Source organism: Orcinus orca, chromosome 2 (assembly GCF_937001465.1).
Source record: "Orcinus orca chromosome 2, mOrcOrc1.1, whole genome shotgun sequence".
In the NCBI taxonomy this organism is placed as follows: Eukaryota; Metazoa; Chordata; class Mammalia; order Artiodactyla; family Delphinidae; genus Orcinus; species Orcinus orca.
Window position 1 is genome coordinate 60217254 of NC_064560.1, and position 19629 is coordinate 60236882.

The following is a 19629-nucleotide window of genomic DNA, read 5'->3' on the forward strand; positions in this document are numbered from 1 at the left end:
AGCAGCGCGCCCACGGCTTGCCCGCCCGCAGCCTCCTGGTAAGTAGGGCAGGTGCACAGGCCCGGGAGGTCCCCTGCCGTCCTCCCGCCCAGGGCTGCTGGGGCTCCACCGCGAGCGCCGGGCGGCGCCGAGGAGCGGCGACAGCCCGCTGACCGCGGACAGGTGTCCCCGGAGGCGCGCGCTCTGCGGGAAGGCGGCGGACCGGGAGGTGGGCGCGGGGCCCCGGCCCTGGGCGCAGCCGGGAGCTTGTCATCGACGAGAGAGGCTCTGAAGAGTGTCTGGGCCGAACTGCGGGCAGGCAGAGGGTGGAGCCAGACCCGGGGGTGTCAGAGCGGGAAGAGCCCGCGAGATCATCCACGTGGGGAACCCTCGGGCCGGGGATAGGAAGGGATAAATGATCCCGAAACCTTGGAACCTCTCCACCGGAGCAGCCAACAACCGGCAGCGAGCAGTGCTCCTACGCCGAGTCCGAATTCCGGTTTAAACCCCGTCTGCTCACTCACCAGATGTCGACCTTGGTCAAGTACTTAACCTCTCTGTGTCTTTTCCCTTCTCTACCAAATGGGAATAACCCACGTCAGTGTGATTGTGGGATTCACTGAGTTAATAGGCATGGAGTGCGTGCCCAGTACTAATCAGTACACTGCTATCACCTGCAATTCCCATTTTTACTTGGAGCTGACACTCCGAGGAATACGATGATTTAAGAGACTAGAACGCTATCCATTTCTCTTACAGGTAGCGTTCCCGGAAGCCAGCTTACCACCAGCCAGCCTGCCCTAGGCCATACAGAGTACAAGGAAGCCAAGGACTCTGCCCTCACACTGCTGTCAGACAGACAGACGCCCACTCGTTACAGAGAATAATGCGGGCCAAGTCTGTCCTGGCTGCTTGACCTTGCTGCGGGGCGGCCTCAGACAGCCCCTGGGACAGAGCCTGGAGTCCTCTACTGGCTGGGAAAGGGAAGGGAAGTGAGTTTCAGACAGAGGACAGCTCAAGCAACCGAGGGAAGCACATGTACTTAGTGACCTTACACCTGCTAACAAGCTGAAGACACCAGCAGCTCGTTTTAGAGGTGAGAGAAAAGAGTGAGAGGCAAAGAGGCTCTGAGCTGCCCCAGGGCCACTCAACTTTTCAAAGGCCAGCTTTCCCAATCCCCTATCCCAGCGCTTCTTGGAGGCTTCTCAAACTCTGAGGACATAATGATAAAGCCTTGGCCCAAACTGTGATACATCCAAAGCTTCCCCAAGTGATGTCCTTACCTGTGACCTGGACATCATCCTCTTCCACAGCTACTCCTAACCTTTACCAGCTCCTTAAACTCTTTCCTCCTCCCCGAGGACAAATACCTCGTCGGATACCCCTTCTCTCCTCCCAGCCAGTCTCCCAGGCCAGCCCAACCCCTCCATCACCAGCCAAACCTTGCCAAATCAATCTTGCCTTCTCTCTTATACCGTGAACCCCTCTAGCCACCCTGGGTCCTTCCCCTCAACCTAGACACATGCTCGTGTATGATCCAGTTTAGAAAACTGCTCCCTGGACCTGTGTGTCTTCTCCATTTGCCATCTTCTCTCTTTCCTTTCCCATCCATGCTGGGTTGTTGTTGTTATTGTTGTTGTTTTTATCCCTTTTAAAACTTTTCTTTTAACATCTGTATTGGAATATAATTGCTTTACAATGGTGTGTTAGTTTCTGCTTTATAACAAAGTGAATCAGCTATGCATATACATATATCCCCACATCTCCCTCCCTCTTGCGTCTCCCTCCCACCCTCCCTATCCCACCCCTCTAGGTGGTCACAAAGCACCGAGCTGATCTCCTTGTGCTATGCGGCTGCTTCCCACCAGCTATCCATTTTACATTTGGTAGTGTATATATGTCCATGCCACTCTCTCACTTCGTCCCATCCATGCTGGGTTTTAATGACCGTGTCTGTGCTAATAGATCCCATTTTATCATTCCTAGCACTGATGTCTCCCCTCAGCGCTGCTCCCTGGCATTCCACGGACACCTCACCCTCAACATGGCCAAAATGGAATTCCTCGTCTGCCGCAAGACCACTCCAGCTTTATCTCATCCGGTGGCACCACCATTCACCTGGTGATCCAGAAAACTGGCAGTCCGCATCGGTTCTGGCCAATCCTGAACTCCTATGATTAACACAGTCCTCCTGTTACTTCCCAAATATCTCTCAAGTCTGTCTCCCTATCTGTACAATTGCTGTCTCAGTTCAGGTCTCTACTATCTACCATGTGCCAGCCTCCTCCCCTGTCTCCCTGCCTCTGACCTCACCTGCTCTAGAAGACCTTAACTGGCCACCCTCCTGTGCCTCCTCCACCCTCTCTATCAAGTACCCTGCTTTGCTTTCTTCATAGTACTTTACTTATACTGTCCAAAATCATCTTGTTTACACATCTGCTTCCTGTTCTGTGTCCCTCTCTCCATTATGACATAAGCTCCCTGAGGTCAGGAACCTTATCTATCTTGTTTACCATTCTATTTCCATCACCTAGACTAACACCTGTATGGAGCAGGTACTCGAGAAACATTTGTTCACAGAATGAACGCTCTAGACCATCATTGCCTGACGGAAATATAATGCAAGCCACAAATGTGAACCGCATGTGTAGTTTTAAATTTTCTAGTAACCACATTAGAAAAGTAAAAAGACAGAGGTGAAATTAATTTTAATAATATATTTTATTTAACATTATATGTCCAAAAGATGATCATTTCAATGGTCATCAATGTCAAAGGTGTTAATGGGAAACTTTACATTCTTTTTTTTTTTTTTAATACCAAGGCTTTGCAATTTTGTGTGTATTTTACAGTATAACTCATTTCAGGCTAGTCACATTTCAAGTGCTTAATAGCTACCTGTGGCCAGTGGCATCTGTATTGGACTTCACAGTTCTATATGTATTCCTCCTATCTTATCAAGCTGGCTTCGGTTATGCTCTCTGCTACTTTAGGAATGGGTGTGACAATTAAATCACTAACAAGAGGACTCAAACATCCTCAGAGAGTCTACCATGTTTCCAGCATTGTTCTAAGAAGTGGTCACACAAAGATGAATCACAAACACATTTCGCCCCAAAAGACCACAGTCTAGCGTGGGAAAAACACATGTAAACAATTAGCATGCAAGGTGATAAAAGATTTATGTACAAATTGCTGTAGGAATCACCAATCTTGTCTGAAGGAGTCAAGAAAAGCTTCAGAGAGGAGTTGAGGCTTTAGACCAGCCTTGCAGAACGAGTAGAAGCTGGATAAGCAGGCAAGGACTAGTGGGATTTTCCAGAAAATGGAAATAACACATGTGAAAGCCAGAAATGTAAGAGAGAGCATGTCAGTCAATGAACTTCAAGCTGTTTGCTCTGGTTGGAAACACTCGTGCATGAGGGGGGCTGGCTGGAAGTGGCAATGGAGAGGTGATCGGGGATTCAGTCTCAGAAAACCTCAAGGGCAGGGAGCATTTAAGATTTATGAGTAGGAGGAGAGGCTGACTTAATCAGAGTCACTTTTTTGGAGCGGGGGGGCCTGTCACGAGGCTTGTGGGATCTTTGTTCCCTGACCCGGGATTGAACCCTGGGCTGCGGCAGTGAAAGCACGGAGTCCGAACCACTGGCCTGCAGGGGAATTTCCCAGAGTAGCATCTTCAAAGATCTGCTGGCAGCTGATGTGGACCATGGTTTAGAAAGAGGAGAGGTAGGAGGCAGGAAGTCCAGGTGGGAGGCTTATCCTAGCAAGAGATGCTGAGGACCTGAACCAAAGTGATGGCAATGAGAGGGAAGAGGAGGGGGCAGATGTGAAAGATCTGGATAGGACTTGTAAGAGGAGAGAGCCCGGAGAAGGGGGCTTGAGGATGAGTTTGGTTTTGGATACGTTGGGTTTCCAGTACCCATGGGGCTCCCAGGAGGAGCCGTCCCATAGGCAGTTGGGGATACTGGTCTTTGGCACCCAGAGAAGCGCAGGCTGCAGATACAGATTCGAGGGTCACCAGCCTAGAGGTGTGGCTTAAAAATCAAGGAAATGGGGCTTCCCTGGTGGCGCAGTGGTTGAGAGTCCGCCTGCCGATGCAGGGGACGCGGGTTCGTGCCCCGGTCCGGGAAGATCCCACATGCCGCAGAGCGGCTGGGCCCGTGAGCCATGGCTGCTGGGCCTGCGCGTCCGGAGCCTGTGCTCCGCAACGGGAGAGGCCACAACAGTGAGAGGCCCACGTACCGCAAAAAAAAAAAAAAAAATCAAGGAAATGGATTCAATGTCCAGGAAGAGGGTCGAGTCAAAGAGAATGGTAACAGAGGCCACCTGAGCGGGGCTGGCGAGCATCTCCATCAGCAGAGCAGCCCAAGGGCATCTGAACTCAATGGCAGAAGCATCCAACATCCCACCCCTGTGAGCTGCTCCCTAGGAGTCTGCCAGGGACCCAAGGGCCATGGCAAAGCTTTGGGGCACTTTGGTGTGCATGTTGGAGATTATATTATTTTGTTGACAACAATTTGTCTTAATGCTGAAAATATGAGTGGTCAGAATGCTTGTAGTGGTGAAGAAACCCTCCGCAGGTTTCTGGGGAGGGCACAAACCCAGTGAATATAATCTCATTCTCCAGCACTGCAGTACTCTGTAAATTATAAAGGAATTCCATCAACATTATCCTATAATCTTCACAGCAGTTCTCTGAAGAGTATGGAGCCATTTATGGATGAAGACACTGGGGCTCAAAGAGGTGAGGCAACTTGCCCAAGGTCAAAGGGCTAAGAGAGGGTGCACTTAAATTCAGATTTGCTGACTTTAAGTCACTATACCCATGATGCCACAGCTGACCAGCAGCAAAGCACCACATCGGGCACCTTAGAAATGGTGGGTGGACACCCTACAAATTTGGCCAGTTGACTCATTGCTTTAGGAGGCTGAGTTCTGGAGTTCTGCTCTATGCAAATCAGTAATTATTAAGTTGCCCCTTCTCTTGAAAAAGGGTTGGGTATGACTTAGAATAAAAGGCATTCAGACAATAAATTTGTTTTTTGATTTTCGGTTTTTGTTTTTTTAGGACCATCCATCTTGCAAGCCGTGAAGGCTAATATTATAGCTGTGAAATTTGACTCCAAGCTTCCTGGAAGCAAAAATAGACACACGGATGTCTGTACTCTGCCCATTCCCTGATGAGAAAGACAGTTTTGGGTGTATTGGTTCAAAAGAATTGACAAATCTGGAATTACACGGAAGGGCCCCTGACCGTGTCTGCTTCTGCCATGGAGGGGAAGTGAAAGCAAAACATCAGAGAACCTGGTCGCATAGGAAGTAGGAACTAAGGAAGAATACTGCTGGGCAGGAACTGAGGGAGCACAGTGAGGCTGTTCTGGAAGAGTGTAGAAGTCAGCCCTGTGTTCACTCGTTAGTACCCAGCCCCAGTGGCGTCTTCCGCTTTCACATGCTTCAGTTTTCCACTATTTTTCTTCCTTCCTTTTTTCTTTCTTTTTTTTCCTTATTGATGTATAGTTGATTTACAACATTGTGTTACTTTCAGGTGTACAGCATAGTGATTCAGTAATTTTTGCAGATTCTTTTCCATTACAGGTTATTACAAGATACCGGGTACAGTTCCCTGTGCTATTCAGTAAGTGCTTGTTGCTTATCTATTTTATATATAGTAGTTTGTATCTGTTAATGCCATACCTCTAATTTGTCCCTTCCCCTCTTCCCTTTTTTTTCCACTTTTTATCCTTCTGATAAAAGTTGTGATCGTGTTCTTTGGAAAGGCTGAACACTCTAGACAAACGTAAATGGGGCAAACAGATTGCTCTGTGGGGTGTATAGAGACAGAAAAAAAATGACCTGAGAGTGACCAGGGTAAGGGTAGTGTATCTTAGTGGGTACATTACTAGGGTCTTGTCCCGAGAAGGGACCAGAGAGTGACCAGTCCACTCAAAGAAACATTAAGTTATCCTAAACACTAAGTCACATTAAACACTGGGTTTGTCTTTGGCCACAAGTGCCCTGACTGTCTTAATATGCTACAATGATTAACATGGATATTTTTGGGTAGTGCCAGGCATAGAGCAGGTGCTCAATAAATGCTAACTGAAGGGAGAGGTAAAGTTAGTATGTAAAATGTTTGTCAAAAAGTCTTGTGCAGTTGCTAGATGAGATCTGCACCATTGCCTTGGGTTTCCTAGCAATCAAAGCAAAGAGGGAAACATAATGTTATAACAGTCAGTGTCCGTAAGATAAAAACAGATCATAGGCTCAGAAGATCTCTCTCATGGCTCCTCTTAAAGGGAACACCATGTCATATAGTATGTCCTCAGCAACATTCCTACAATAAATATAGAAATCTAATTCTGAACAGTTGTCTCTCAGTATGTCTTCAGTGCAGGTGGCTGGCATATTGCCAAGAGTCACTCAGTGCAAAGGAGCCAAAATAATTCCTCACAGATAAGCAGCTCTCAGAAGGTTTGGTTTGGTTCGATGATAGATTTTATGATATCTGGGGGCAGAGGCGGAAATACCTTCCCGGCAAGCACACCACCACTTCCAGTCCAAGCCCAGAGCATCAATGGGTTTCATTGATCATTCACGAATGATCAATGAAACCTTCTCCCATGGAGATTGGACATCACCAATAGGCTTCTTCTCACTTGCCAACCTAAATCGATCTGCCAGTTCTGATCAAAGGGTATTCACGAATATCCTTCAGGCGATGTTCTGTGAATATTATTTCATATAGTAACATCTTAATACAAATGAAGCGACAGAGAGTTTGAAATTTCAGTGGCTGGCAAGAGAGAAGAAACATTCTGAGTGGATAAGTAAGGACAGAGCATTATGGTTTGACAGGCAAACAAATGGAGGGTAATTTGACACTCTTGCATGAAAAGGATGAGCATGGGACAAACAAACCCGAGGTTGCTGCATTGTTCAGACCCTCCTGAGGTATAACAAAAAAAGACTTCACATGTCAGGGTTTGGGTTAGACAGAACCCATTGGAGGGGAGGTTGAGGGACTTCCTTGACATTTACTTTTCCCCTCTAGATACCTTTTCAACCTCTGATTCAAGAGTTAACATAAGAATAGTTAACATAATTAACTGGCCAATAAATACATTTTTTAAAAAGACTAAGCAATACAGTGCTTGAAATAGGAAAGAGTACTCCTAGTAGACCTGAAATCTGAAGGATACATAGAAGACTGTGGTAGCTGTTACTTTGCTGGTGTCCTGAACCACACTTCTCAGTATTTGTGCCCTTTGTAGTTCCCTACCACACTGACTCTGGACTTGGCAGGTGGCTAGCTTGCTCTGGCCAATGGGACATTAGGAAGTATAATTTAAACAAAAGCTTATAAGAGCTTGCCCATTAGAGTCTGTCCTCTTATGGTGCTCTTTCTTGGAACCAGCCACCATACTGTAAGGAGGCCCAAGCAGCCATGTGGAAAGGACAACACGGAGAAGAACCAAGGCCCCTGGCTGACAGCCCAAGCTGAGATCCCAGCCAGCAGCCAGCACCAAGCATGGAAGAAGGTTAGTTTTGACCTCCCAGCCATCCCAACATCAACACCACATAAAGCAAAAGAGCTGCATGGTCAACCCACAGAAGCATGAAAAAGGAGACATTTTTGATGCTTTAAGCCATTAAAGTTTGAGGTGGTTTGTCATGCAGTCATGGATAACGGAAAAATAGGAAGCAGTAGTGGAGAAAGAACAGAGGCAATTTAAACCTGAGACACCAAAATTCTTCCCAAGGGAGATAAGGAGCAGGTCCAAGTTCAGAGTCAATAAATGCAGAGTAGGGGGGGTTTGGACGAGCATTGAGGAGCAGTGTTGTGGACAGCTCAGATAGTCAGCCCTTCCTTCTCTCCTGGCACGAAAATGTAATAGGTGAAAGCAATGGCATTCTCCCTCATCATTAATCAAAAAACCTGCTCTCTAAAGAAAGAGGAAAATCTGTTTAGAAGATGTCTGAGGGGGCCAGTAGGAGGGCCTGAGAATTAAGCAGAACCCAGCTAGAAATTCTAAAGGGCTCTGCCCCCAGAATAAAACCCACTTGGACAACTGTGAGGGTCTCTAACTTGACTACTTCCCTCTTATCCTGGTACCCTAAAAAGGCATCTATCTTCTGAAACCCCACATGCATAGAACTCTCAGACAATTCTGTCAGCCAGGGGAGAGGCCTGACAGGGACCGACAAATCTGCCAAGATGTTCAGGAAAGCTACCCACACTGCTTAACATACACCTTTATTCATAACTATAAGCAGAAAACCAAGGTTGCTAAATATATTAGGAAAATCAGCAGCATGAAAGAGAAGGCCCAGGTTGAACCAATAGAAAAACTGACCTTGGCAGAAACAGAGACAATTTAAGAAAGAAGAGAGAACTTTATAAAAATTGCAATTAACATCCTCAGAGAAATGTGAGAAGGCATTGCAGTTGAGAAATGGTCAGAAGTGGCTAACAGAAAGGCACAAAGAACAAGAAAAAGTTCTAGGAAATTAAAAATGGGATTGCAGTAGGGAAAATTCAATTCATGGGCTGAAATAATAATTTGGACACAGCTAAAGACCAAGCAGTTAATCTACAATCAAGGAATCTCACATAATATAGAGCAAGAAAAATAAAGAGGCAGAAAATATAAGAGCGTGGAGCAGGGACCCAAGAGGTCCTGAACCTGTCTTATTAGCAAAGAATGGAGAAAATAGAGGAGAGAAAATAGCAAAGAAGTAACAGAACAATATCTTCTTAAGCTCAAGAAATACATAAGTCTTCAAGACTGAAAAAGCCCACTGAACAAAATTAAAGAAAAAAGACTAAGCTCTCCCCACCAGCATTCCCAGAACCCTTTACACTGATCTACTCATTCCTTTTTCCCATAGCATATTTCACCTGTTGGCATACTATGTAATTTTCTTATCCATGCATAAGAAATATGCATGTTATTTTCAGCCTGTCTCCCTTGCTAAATTGTCAGCTCCAGGAGGGCGGGAAGCTTTGCCTGATTTGTTCATTGTCCAGTGAACCTAGCACCTTGAACAGTGCCTGGCCTTTAGCGGGCATCAGTAAATATTTGTTGAATTGAATTAAAATCTAGATAGACACATCCTGGTAAAATTTTATAATTGTACATGTAAACAGGAAATCCTAAAATCTTTGGGATTTCCTACTAAAGAACAAGACACAGAACTGTCATCTAACATTAACAACATTGAATCCTGGAAAACAGAGTAGTATCTTCACAGTTAGCAAGGAAACCAGTCTCGGACCTAGAATTCTGAACCCTGCCACACTGCCAGTAATTTGTGAAGGCAGTAATAAGGCATTTTCAGGTATGCAAGAACATTTACTATCCATGCATCCTAGATGACAGATTATGCCAGTATATTTTCCAGCAAAATTTTTTTAAAAGTTCAAGAAAAGACAGCATGGAATACAAGAAACTGGAACCCCAAGGAAGTGAAAAAAGCCAGCAAGAAATCAAAAGAATTGATCACGTTGGGATGATTGAATGGATCTCCCTGGACCAACAATGTTTAAATGACATGAGGACTTACATTTATTAATATTCTCTGGCTCCAATCACACGAATTGTTTCTTTAGTGACTAGTATTTACATGTCACAAGACTATGCTATTTAAAAGTTTTCTAGGGACTTCCCTGGTGGGGCAGTAGTTGAGACTCCACGCTTCCACTACAGAGAGCATGGGTTCGATCCTTGGTCGGGGAACTGAGATCCGTGGTGCAGCCAAAAAAAAAAAATTTTCTATTTTTGAAATAACTGGAAAACAGTTACAAAACAAAATGTAAATATTGTAAACCTTTACCCTGTAAGAATCACAGCTACAAAAATTGAGAGGGGCTGACAGAGAAGAAGGTGTTTCAAAGCCTTTTTTTTAAAAAATAAAATTGAAATTGAAATCCCCTTCCCAGTCCCATTCCTCTCCCTCCATCTCTAGAAGTAATCACTACCCTGTAACTGGGGCATATCCAGTCTTTATTTATATATGTCTCTATACATGTAAACAATATATAGTTATTTTATAAAATTTACATAAATGATAATATTCTTACATATTTTTTTCACTTAACATTGAGTTTTTGAAATCCACTGATTTCTATACACTTGTTCATTCATTTTCACTGCTAGAGCATTCTACTGTATGACCATACCACGATTTATTTTTCATTCCTCCACTAATAGATCTCAGAATTGTTTTTAATTTTTCACTTCTATAAACAATGCTGTAATGAACATCCTGTGATTCTCTCCTGTGCACACATCAAGAGTTTCTCCAGGTGGCAATACTTAAACACAAAACAGCCAGGTCAAGGTGTGCATGTTGTTTGGAGCTTCTTTACACTTGTTCAGTCCAGGGTCAGTTTCCTGCAAGTTTCTTCATTGACCTGATGAGCTTTGAAAGCAAAGGTCCTTCCCAAGGGTCGGTGAGCTTGGCTCTAATCCAGAAGTTCTCAAAGTTGTCTCCAGTCTACCCTCTGAGAAACACTGCCCTAATCCATGGCTGGAGACAGATAGTATCTTCAAATCCAAATCAGATGTCAGGAAAAGATGCAATTGATCATAAGAAGAATCAGATGGGAAAGGTCAGTAATTTCCCCCAGAATATTCTGGTAGAAGAAATTCAGATCTCAAACAATGGTATAGAATGGCTACAGTTTTACAAGGGAGAGCTTCCCCCACTACTCTGAGCTCAGGACATGACCTATGATCTTTGTCTTTAGACCCTTTTGTGGTGGGACATTTTTTGCTACTTCACACTTTCATCACAGGTTATGTCTCCTTTAAAGGTCCCAGCTCTCTGCAGGATGTCAGTTTCAATGTTCTGCATCCAGTGAACTCAAAGCCAGGTCGCCTAGACTAGTGTAGACATAAAAACCAGGTTTCCAGGTTATTGAAATGACAACCTCCCTGGAGCTGTAGGCACTGCATTTCTCACTGACTCCAGGTCCCAGACTTTAGTTTTAGCCTCTGGGAATTTCACTTACTTTCTTGCAGTCTAGGCTACATGTTGAAGTGCTCCTGTTATATTGTATCCAGCATTTAGGTGTTTTTATTTTATTTTTATTTATTTATTTGGCTGTGCTGGGTCTTTAGTTGTGGCATGCAGGATCTTCACTGCCACATGAGGGATCTTCAGTTGTGGCATGTGGGATCTAGTTCCTTGACCAGGGATCGAACTCTGGCCCCCTGCATTGGGAGCGTAGTCTTAACTGCTGGACCACCAGGGAAGTCCTCCCATTTAGGTGTTTTTAAGCGGGAAAGTTTTCAGATTATCTAGTCCAGATAGCTCAGGACTTTAACTCAAAAAAATTAAACTCTCAAGCAAGAGGTGAAAATAAAAAGGCATTTTCAGAAATGCAAGGTCTCAAAAAATCTACCTCCCTTGAGCCTTTTCTCAGAAAGCTACTGGAGAATGTGTTCCGCTGATACAAGGGAATATACAATGTAGAAGAAGATGTGGGATTCAGGAAACAGGAGCTCCAGCCCATGAACGGGGCTGAGGGATCCCCCAGGAAGATGGGGTGACAACTGTGCAGGAGCAGGCCTGGAGAACAAGCAGTCCAGTTTAGGGCAGAAGGGAGGCAACTCCAGGAGAACTGTCTCTAGAAAAAGATGTAACTATTAGGTTACCTAGTATGTTTGAAGGTATTAAGATATGAAAAACTCCAGAGACTTTGAAGTAGTGAGAGGAAATAGAAAACTAAGCAAACGGCCTCATCTTCTATAGTAGAAAGTCAATAGATAACATCCAAACCTGAAAAAAATCAAGAAATTCCAGTGTAAACATGTTATTTAGAAATATGGGGCAAAAGCAGGCATTAGAAGATGTTGCCTTCAGGGGCAGAATTCATGGATGGGGAAAAGAAGGGAAAGGGATTCTGGTTTTCATTTCAAGCCACATACATCTATTTTTATTAAACAGATGTATAACTTTGATAAAAATAAATCAGTAAATAAAATAAGTATGATGGCATAATGCACAACATTAATATCATTTTTGAGCTTTGCATCAAGATCCAAAACAGGTGTCTTTGCATAAGTATTCAAGAGATTAGTCAGTTTTCCAAAGGCAGTTCTTTTTTTTAAGGCCGCACTGCGAAGCATGTGGGATCTTAGTTCCCCGATCAGGGATTGAACCCTTGCTCCCTGCAGTGAAAGCGTGGAGTCCTAACCACTGGACTGCCAGGGAATTCCTCCAAAGGCAGTTCTTAGTCCTTTGATATTCAAATCACCTTCTTTGAAGAACTTAACACATTTTTATCCTTGTCTCTTATTTGCTTCATTTGTTAACTGGTTTTATAATCAAATTTTCATTTGTGAATAAGCCATTCTCCAACATCCCTTTAATCAACTTCATGAAATTCTGCAACCCCACAATCCTGGAAAGGATGACTGACTATTAAAAAAAGCCATTGACTCAATGGCAGAGGTAAACTCTGGCTAGTCCAGTGGGAACTGATTTCATTATTGTCTGGTTTGTTAGTGAATATGTTGGAAGGCTGTTGACTTCTGCTACTTTACATAAACTCAAACGGTGGCGTCTTGACTAATGAATACTCAGACAATAAGAATTCTGTTTACGGTAAAACTGACTGTCCCAACTGTCATATTCACTCCTCACTCATTGGTTCACCACCTGCTTGATGTCTAGTGTAGAAAGGAAATGACATATAGGCAGGAAGCAGAAAGGAGAAGTGGGAAGGAGTTACAGAATGAGGACTAAAGAAGCTGTATATTGGGCTTCCCTGATGGCGCAGTGTTTGAGGGTCCGCCTGCCGATGCGGGGGACACGGGTTCGTGCCCTGGTCCGGGAAGATCCCACATGCCGCGGAGCGGCTGGGCCCGTGAGCCATGGCCACTGAGCCTGCGCACCCGGAGCCTGTGCGCCCGGAGCCTGTGCTCCGCAACGGGAGAGGCCACAACAGTGAGAGGCCCGCGTACCGCAAAAAAAAGAGAAGCTGTATATTTTATAATCAGCCTCCAAGTACTGGAGAGCTCACTGAATTCCCTATCCAAACAATCACGTTTAAAACATTCATTCAATACACATTTATTTATTGAATAAAGATGATGTACCACATATTCTACTAGGCACTGTGGTTATAAAAAAGGAAAGTGTAAATAAGTGACCAACCCATTCACAGTCTACAGAGGACTCAGACCTATAAAAAAATGATCACAGTCACAGCTGTATTTGAGAAGGACAATAATAATAAAGATGAAAGTTGCCCCAGGGAAGAAATCATTAATTCAACCAAGGCGTCTCAGAGGAAGTAATCCCTGGAGGACCAAGGCAGAGAGGGCATTTCAGAAGCAAGTTATCTACCACATATGGAATGGAATGGAGGCTAAAATACCATAGCACGATCTAGGAGGTGCCAGCCTCCTTGGGGTACCCCCGGGGTAGACGAGTGAGAATTTTAAGATGGAGAGGGACATGTTCAGGTTGGCCATTTTAGAAGATTATTCTAGTAGGTGTGCAGGGTTTGAGGTGAAGGGGGACGAAACAGGAGGCAAAGGGATAAGAGGAGCAGTAATCCAAGCAAGAAAAACGAAGGCGTCGGGCTTCCCTGGTGGCGCAGTGGTTGAGAATCTGCCTGCCGATGCAGGGGACATGGGTTCGAGCCCTGGTCCGGGAAGATCCCACATGCCGTGGAGCAACAAAGCCTGTACGCCACAACTACTGAGCCTGTGCTCTAGAGCCCACGAGCCACAACTACTGAGCCCGTGTGCCACAACTACTGAAGCCCGCGCGCCTGGAGCCTGTGCTCCCCAGCAAGAGAAGCCACCGCAATGAGAAGCCTGTGCACCAAAACAAAGAGTAGCCCCCTCTTGCCGCAACTAGAGAAAGCCTGCGTGCAGCAACGAAGAACCAACACAGCCCAAAACAAAAACAAACAAACAAATAAATAAGAAAACAAAGGTGTCTTGAACCAGGGCAGCTACAGGGAGAGTAGAAAGGAGAGACTAGGAATAGAATCTAAAGAGCTTGTTGATTAACAGGATGTGAGAGGCACGAAGCAGAGAAGAATTTAGGAGTGGCAGCTAGCTGGGGAGAAGGAAAGGGACAGGGGAACTCAGGGGACGAAGGTACACTGAGATATATGGAAACCTATCATGGTTTTTCTCAGAGGCCTGGAGACAGGGTCCTCCTTCCTTGTCCTTGTTGCTGCCCAAATAAAATCAAATTTTATAAACTGAGAAAGAAAGAACACAACTGTGTTGCATTCTGTATGTTGTGATCTGTTGAAACAAGAGGCTAAAATCAGACAGCCAGACATTCTTTCCACTTGAGTGCCAGGATTTCAGCTGGATTTTTTAAGTTAGCAGCAATTTACTTCATAAGGATCTGAAGGAGCTTCCGGCAAAGGAGATGTCAGCTCAGTTTGATGCATTTGTGGGACTCCAGGAGGAGATTTCTAGTAGACGTTTGGATATCTAAAACAAGTATTATGCTTATAAGAATGATCAGAGATGAAAATATAGATTTGAGAATCACCGGCATTAGCTGAAATCATGGGAACAGAAGAGATCATGCAGAAAATGTGGGTGGAGGGAAAAAAAAGGGAGCCAAGCATGGCATCCTGAGTAAACCAATGGTTAAGGGTGGAGACAGAAGAGGAGCTCATCATGCAGGAAAATGAAAAGGAAAAGTTAGAGAGGTGAAAAATTATAAAAATATATCACAGACCCAGGCAAGGAGAGTGTCAAAGAGTTAGGAGTCAACCATCACACCCAGTGAAAATGGTCCAGTGGTTAGGACTTCACCTTCCAATGCAGAGGGTGTGGGTTCGATCCCTGGCCAGGGAGCTAAGATCCCACATGCCTCGTGGCCAAAAAAACAAAACATAAAACAGAAGCAATATTGTAACAAATTCAATAAAGACTTTAAAAAATGGTCCATGTCAAAAAAAAATCTTAAAAAAAAACCGAAATGACAAAGATTTAGCAGTTAGGAGATCTCCAGCAGCCTTAGAGGTGCTCAGAGGAGTGGTGGCCAAAGCCATCCTATTGTTCCTTGAGGAGTGGCCGGAAATAAGAAAGCAGAGTGAATACTGTGATAGGAAGGAAGAAGAAAGGGGGACACTTTGAGGCTGACACGGGGTTGAGGACCTCTTTCCTGTTAGGGGAAATATTTACATATTTGTGGGTACCGGGAAAAGGTGCTGGTGGAAGAAGAGAGTTTGAAGTCACCAGAAAGAAAAGCAAGAGACAGAACAGCAGGATAGTAAGGGAATGAACTGAAGAGCAAAGGTGGAAAACTTAGCCTTGGGAAGAACGGAAATGTCCGAGGCAGATGGGAAAAGAATAAGCAGACCTACTTATAACTGGGTTGATCCAGTTTCTGTTGAAACTGAATTGGGAAATCAATAGAGATGGGCAAAGTTAAAGGAAATGTGTTCATATAATAAGCCTGGTCTATATTTACTTTGCTGTAACCAGAGAGGCAGCCTATTCTAATGATGTGGACTCTGAAAACCAGCCTGCTGCTTTGAATTTCACTTCTGGCCATGACATGCTTTTTCATGGAAGGTCATATTTATATCGCTGCAGCAGAATCACAGCAACTGTGCTCAGTCTCCATGGCTTATTTCAAAGATTCAAAATATGTGGGCCAGATAATTCCAGCTCTTCAATGTCCTTGGAGCCCTAATATTATTTTTATGAACACGACAACAGCCTTGATAACATGGTGTAAACTGGACTCATTTTAGTTATTTATCTTATACTTGACTGCATCAAACTAATATGTGAGACAGCTAATAATAAAGTACAACTGGAGATTTAAAATAGATTAAAAAGGGGAAAATCACAACTGTGATAAAAATTTGAAAACTCTTCAGCCTCTACAGTAGTTACAGAATGTAAATTTGAAAAATGAAGCACCATCTATTAAATAATCAAAAGCAAAGTCAAATTATTCAATCTATGTGGTGTAGACTTTAGCAGAATGGAAATTGCCAGGGAACATTTAAATTGGTTCAGTTCTTTGAATAATTGCCAATATGTATTGATCATTTACTCCACCTCAGGCACTGTTTTAGTGAGTAGTCATGTAATCCTCACTTACCACTCTGAGGTAGATCATGTCACTGTTATAAATAAATCTCCATTTTCCAAACAAGGAAACTGGAGCGCACCATTAAATAAATTGTCCAAGCAGGTCATGAAGCAAGTAAGCGGCCAAGCTGTGATTCAAATGACCTAGACTGATTACAAAGCTCTTGCTCTTAACTAATATTCTATACCAGCAGGACCCCTTTACAATCCTTTTTTTTTTTTTTTTTTTTTGCCATGCCCCGTGGCTTGCGAGATCCTAGTTCCCTGACCAGGGATTGAACCTGGGCCCTCGGCAGTGAAAGGCAGAGTCCTAGCCACTGGACCGCCAGGGAATTCCCAACATTCTTAAAAATTATTGGGCCCTTCATGATAAGAACACTCAACAAACCCACAGTTAACATACTCAATAATAAAAGACTAAAGACTTTCCCCTAATATCAGGAACAAGACAAGGATGCCTACTTTCACCACTGCTGGTCAACAACACTATACAGGAAGTCCTAGCCAGAGCCATTAGTCAAGAAAAAGAAATAAAGGAGTCCAAATTGGAAAGGAAGAAGTAAAATTAACAGATAATATAGAATATCTCAAAAAATACACACACAAAAAAACTGAGTTAATGAATTCAGCAAAGTTGGAGGATCTAAGATCAACACTCAGAAACCGGCTATATTTCTATATATTAGGAACAAGCAATCTGAAAATAAAATTTTTTTAAACAATTCCATTTGTAATAGCATCAAAAATAATAAAAACAGTTAGGAATAAATTTAGCCAAGTTGGTGCAAGACTTGTGCACTGAAAACTACAAAACATTGCTGAAAAAAAATAAAGATCTAAATAAATGGAAAGACGTTCTGGGATCATGGAATAAAAGACTTAATACCTTTAACATGGCAATACTACCCATTACAATCTACACAGTCAATGTAATCTCTACAAAGATTCAAATGACTTTGTTTTGTTTTTGCAGAAATTGACACACTGATTATAAAATTGATAAGGAATTGCAAGGGGCTCTGAATAGCCAAAACAACCTTGAAAAAGAAAAACAAAGTTGGAGGACTCACATTTCCCAATTTCAAAACTTACTATAAAGCTACAGGAATCAAGACAGTGTGGTACTGGCATAGGGATAGATATATAAATAATTAGAATAGAGAGTCCAGAAATAAGTCAAAAAATCTATGATTAATTGATTTTCAACAAAAGTGCCAAGACCATTCAATGGTGGAAAGAATAGTCATTTCAACAAATGGTGCTGGGACAACTGGATATCCACATGCAAAAGAATGAAGTTAGTACTCTACCTCATACCATATATAATAATTAATCAAAATGGATCATAGACCTAAATGTAAGAGCTAAAATTATAAAACTTTTTTTTAATTGAAGAATATTTGATTTACAATGATACATAAAATTATAAAACTCTTATAAAAAAAACATAGGGGTAAATCTTCATGCTTTGGATTTGGCAAGAGATTCTTAGAAATGACACCAAAAACATAAACAACAACAACAAAAAAACTAGGCAAATTGATTTAATCAAAATTAAAAGCTTTTCGCACAGATATAAAAAACAAACTAGTGGTTACCAGAGGAGAGAGGGAAAGGGGAAGGGCAAGTTAGGGGTAGGGGACTAAAAGATACAAACTACTGTGTATAAAGTAGATAAGCAAAAAACATATATTGTACAGTACAGGGAATTATAGCTATTATCTTGTAATAACATTTAATGAAGTATAATCTGTAAAAATACTGAATCACTATGCTGTATACCTGAAACTAACATAATATTGTAAATCAACTATACTTCAATAATAAATAAATAGGTAAACAAAATTTTAAACTTTTGTACATCAAAAGATACTACTAAGAAATCAACTATATTCCAATAAAAATTCATTTAAAACAATGCACTAACAAGAAAGTAAGAAGACAACTTACAAAATGGGAGAAAATATTTATAAAACATATATCTGATAAAGGTCTAGTATCCAGAATATATAAAGAACTCTTAGAACCCTACAACAAAAAGACAACCCAATTTAAAAACGAGCAAAGGGTTTGAATAGACATTTCTCCAAAGAAGATATACAAATGACCAGTAAATATATGAAAAGATGCTCATCATTAATCATTATGGAAATGCAAATCAATACTACAAATGAGATACCACTTCACACCCACTAGGATAACTACAATTTAAAAAAAAAAAGGAAAATAACAAGTGTTGAGGATGTGGAGAAATTGGAACCCTCGTACATTGCCAATGGGAATATAAAATGATGCAGCTGCTGTAAAAAACACTTTGTCAAAAAAACAAACCAAAAAGTCACCACTTTGTCACTTCCTCAAAACAGTAAACATAAAATTATCATTTGACCCAGAAATTCTACTCTTAGGTATCATACCCCAAGAAATTAAAAACATGTATTCCAAGAAATACTTGTACATGAAATGTTCACAGTAGCTAAAAGGTGGAAACAACCCAAATATCCATCAAATGATGAATGAATAAACAAAATATGTCATATCATACAATGGAACATTATTCAATCGTAAAAAGGAATGAAGTGCTGATATGTGCTATCGTGCGTGTGAACCTCAAAAACATTATGATAAGTGAAAGGAAGGTCACAGATTGGATACTTCCGTTTATATGAAACGTCCAAAATAGGCAAATCCATAGAGACAGAAAGCAGACTAGCAGTTACCAGGGCCTGAGGGGAGGGGAGAATGGGGAGTGACTGTTTAATGGGTACAGAGTTTCCATTTGGGGTGATGAAAGAAAATGTCTTAGAACTAAATAGAGGTCATGGTCGCACAACACAGTGGACTAAATGCCACCAAATTATGCACTTTAAAATGGTTAATTTTGTGTCATGAACTTTACTTCAATTTTTAAAATTTATTCATTAAAGAAAGTATTGAGGACCCCAACAGCTTTTGTTTATGTGGGTCTATCTATCGATATTTGTTGTGTTGGAAATTTAAACTGGAAAATTTTAAATATCTTCATTCACTTAAAAATAACAACAAAAAGGACTATATAGAAATAAATATTAAAAATTTAAAACGACAGGTAACATATTTTTATTTAAAATAACTATATTTTCTACAATAGAAATTAGTGAGAAGAATAGTATTGTTTTACATTTTTGAAAATCTCTTTAATGTCTGGCTTAATAGAAGACAGCTGAATTCTCTGCTTCTGAATTCAATCTGTTACAGGATCACACTGTCAGGCAGCCTTTGGAAAACCTCACTGTACACTGCAAGTATTGTCCTCCTGTTATTATGAAAATAGTTTTGACCTCACAGATCCCCTGAAAAGATCTCCAAGAACCCCAGGGGCCCCAGGCATATTTATAAAATTGCTGCTGAAACAGGGAGGGACCACTTCATGGGCACAGGACCAGTGGAGGCACACAGAGCCCTGTGCTCTGAAGAGCCCCACATTTGGGGTTTAATGCTCTGTAGCCGCCATCATGAAGTTCTTAAGAATTTAATCTTTGAATTTGTGTTTCATAAGTGACATCCAGTGGGACAA

General features: G+C 42.3%; 1 long non-coding RNA gene across 1 annotated transcript; it reads left to right on the plus strand.

Moving 5' to 3' along the window:
• Positions 1 to 15: 15 nt before the first annotated feature.
• LOC117196003 (uncharacterized) lies at positions 16 to 19353 on the plus strand. Its single transcript, XR_007476028.1, has 7 exons — positions 16 to 518; positions 739 to 1075; positions 1966 to 3708; positions 4671 to 4726; positions 5051 to 5617; positions 7397 to 7520; positions 19311 to 19353. It is a non-coding gene; the product is annotated as an uncharacterized LOC117196003 (long non-coding RNA).
• Positions 19354 to 19629: the final 276 nt, after the last annotated feature.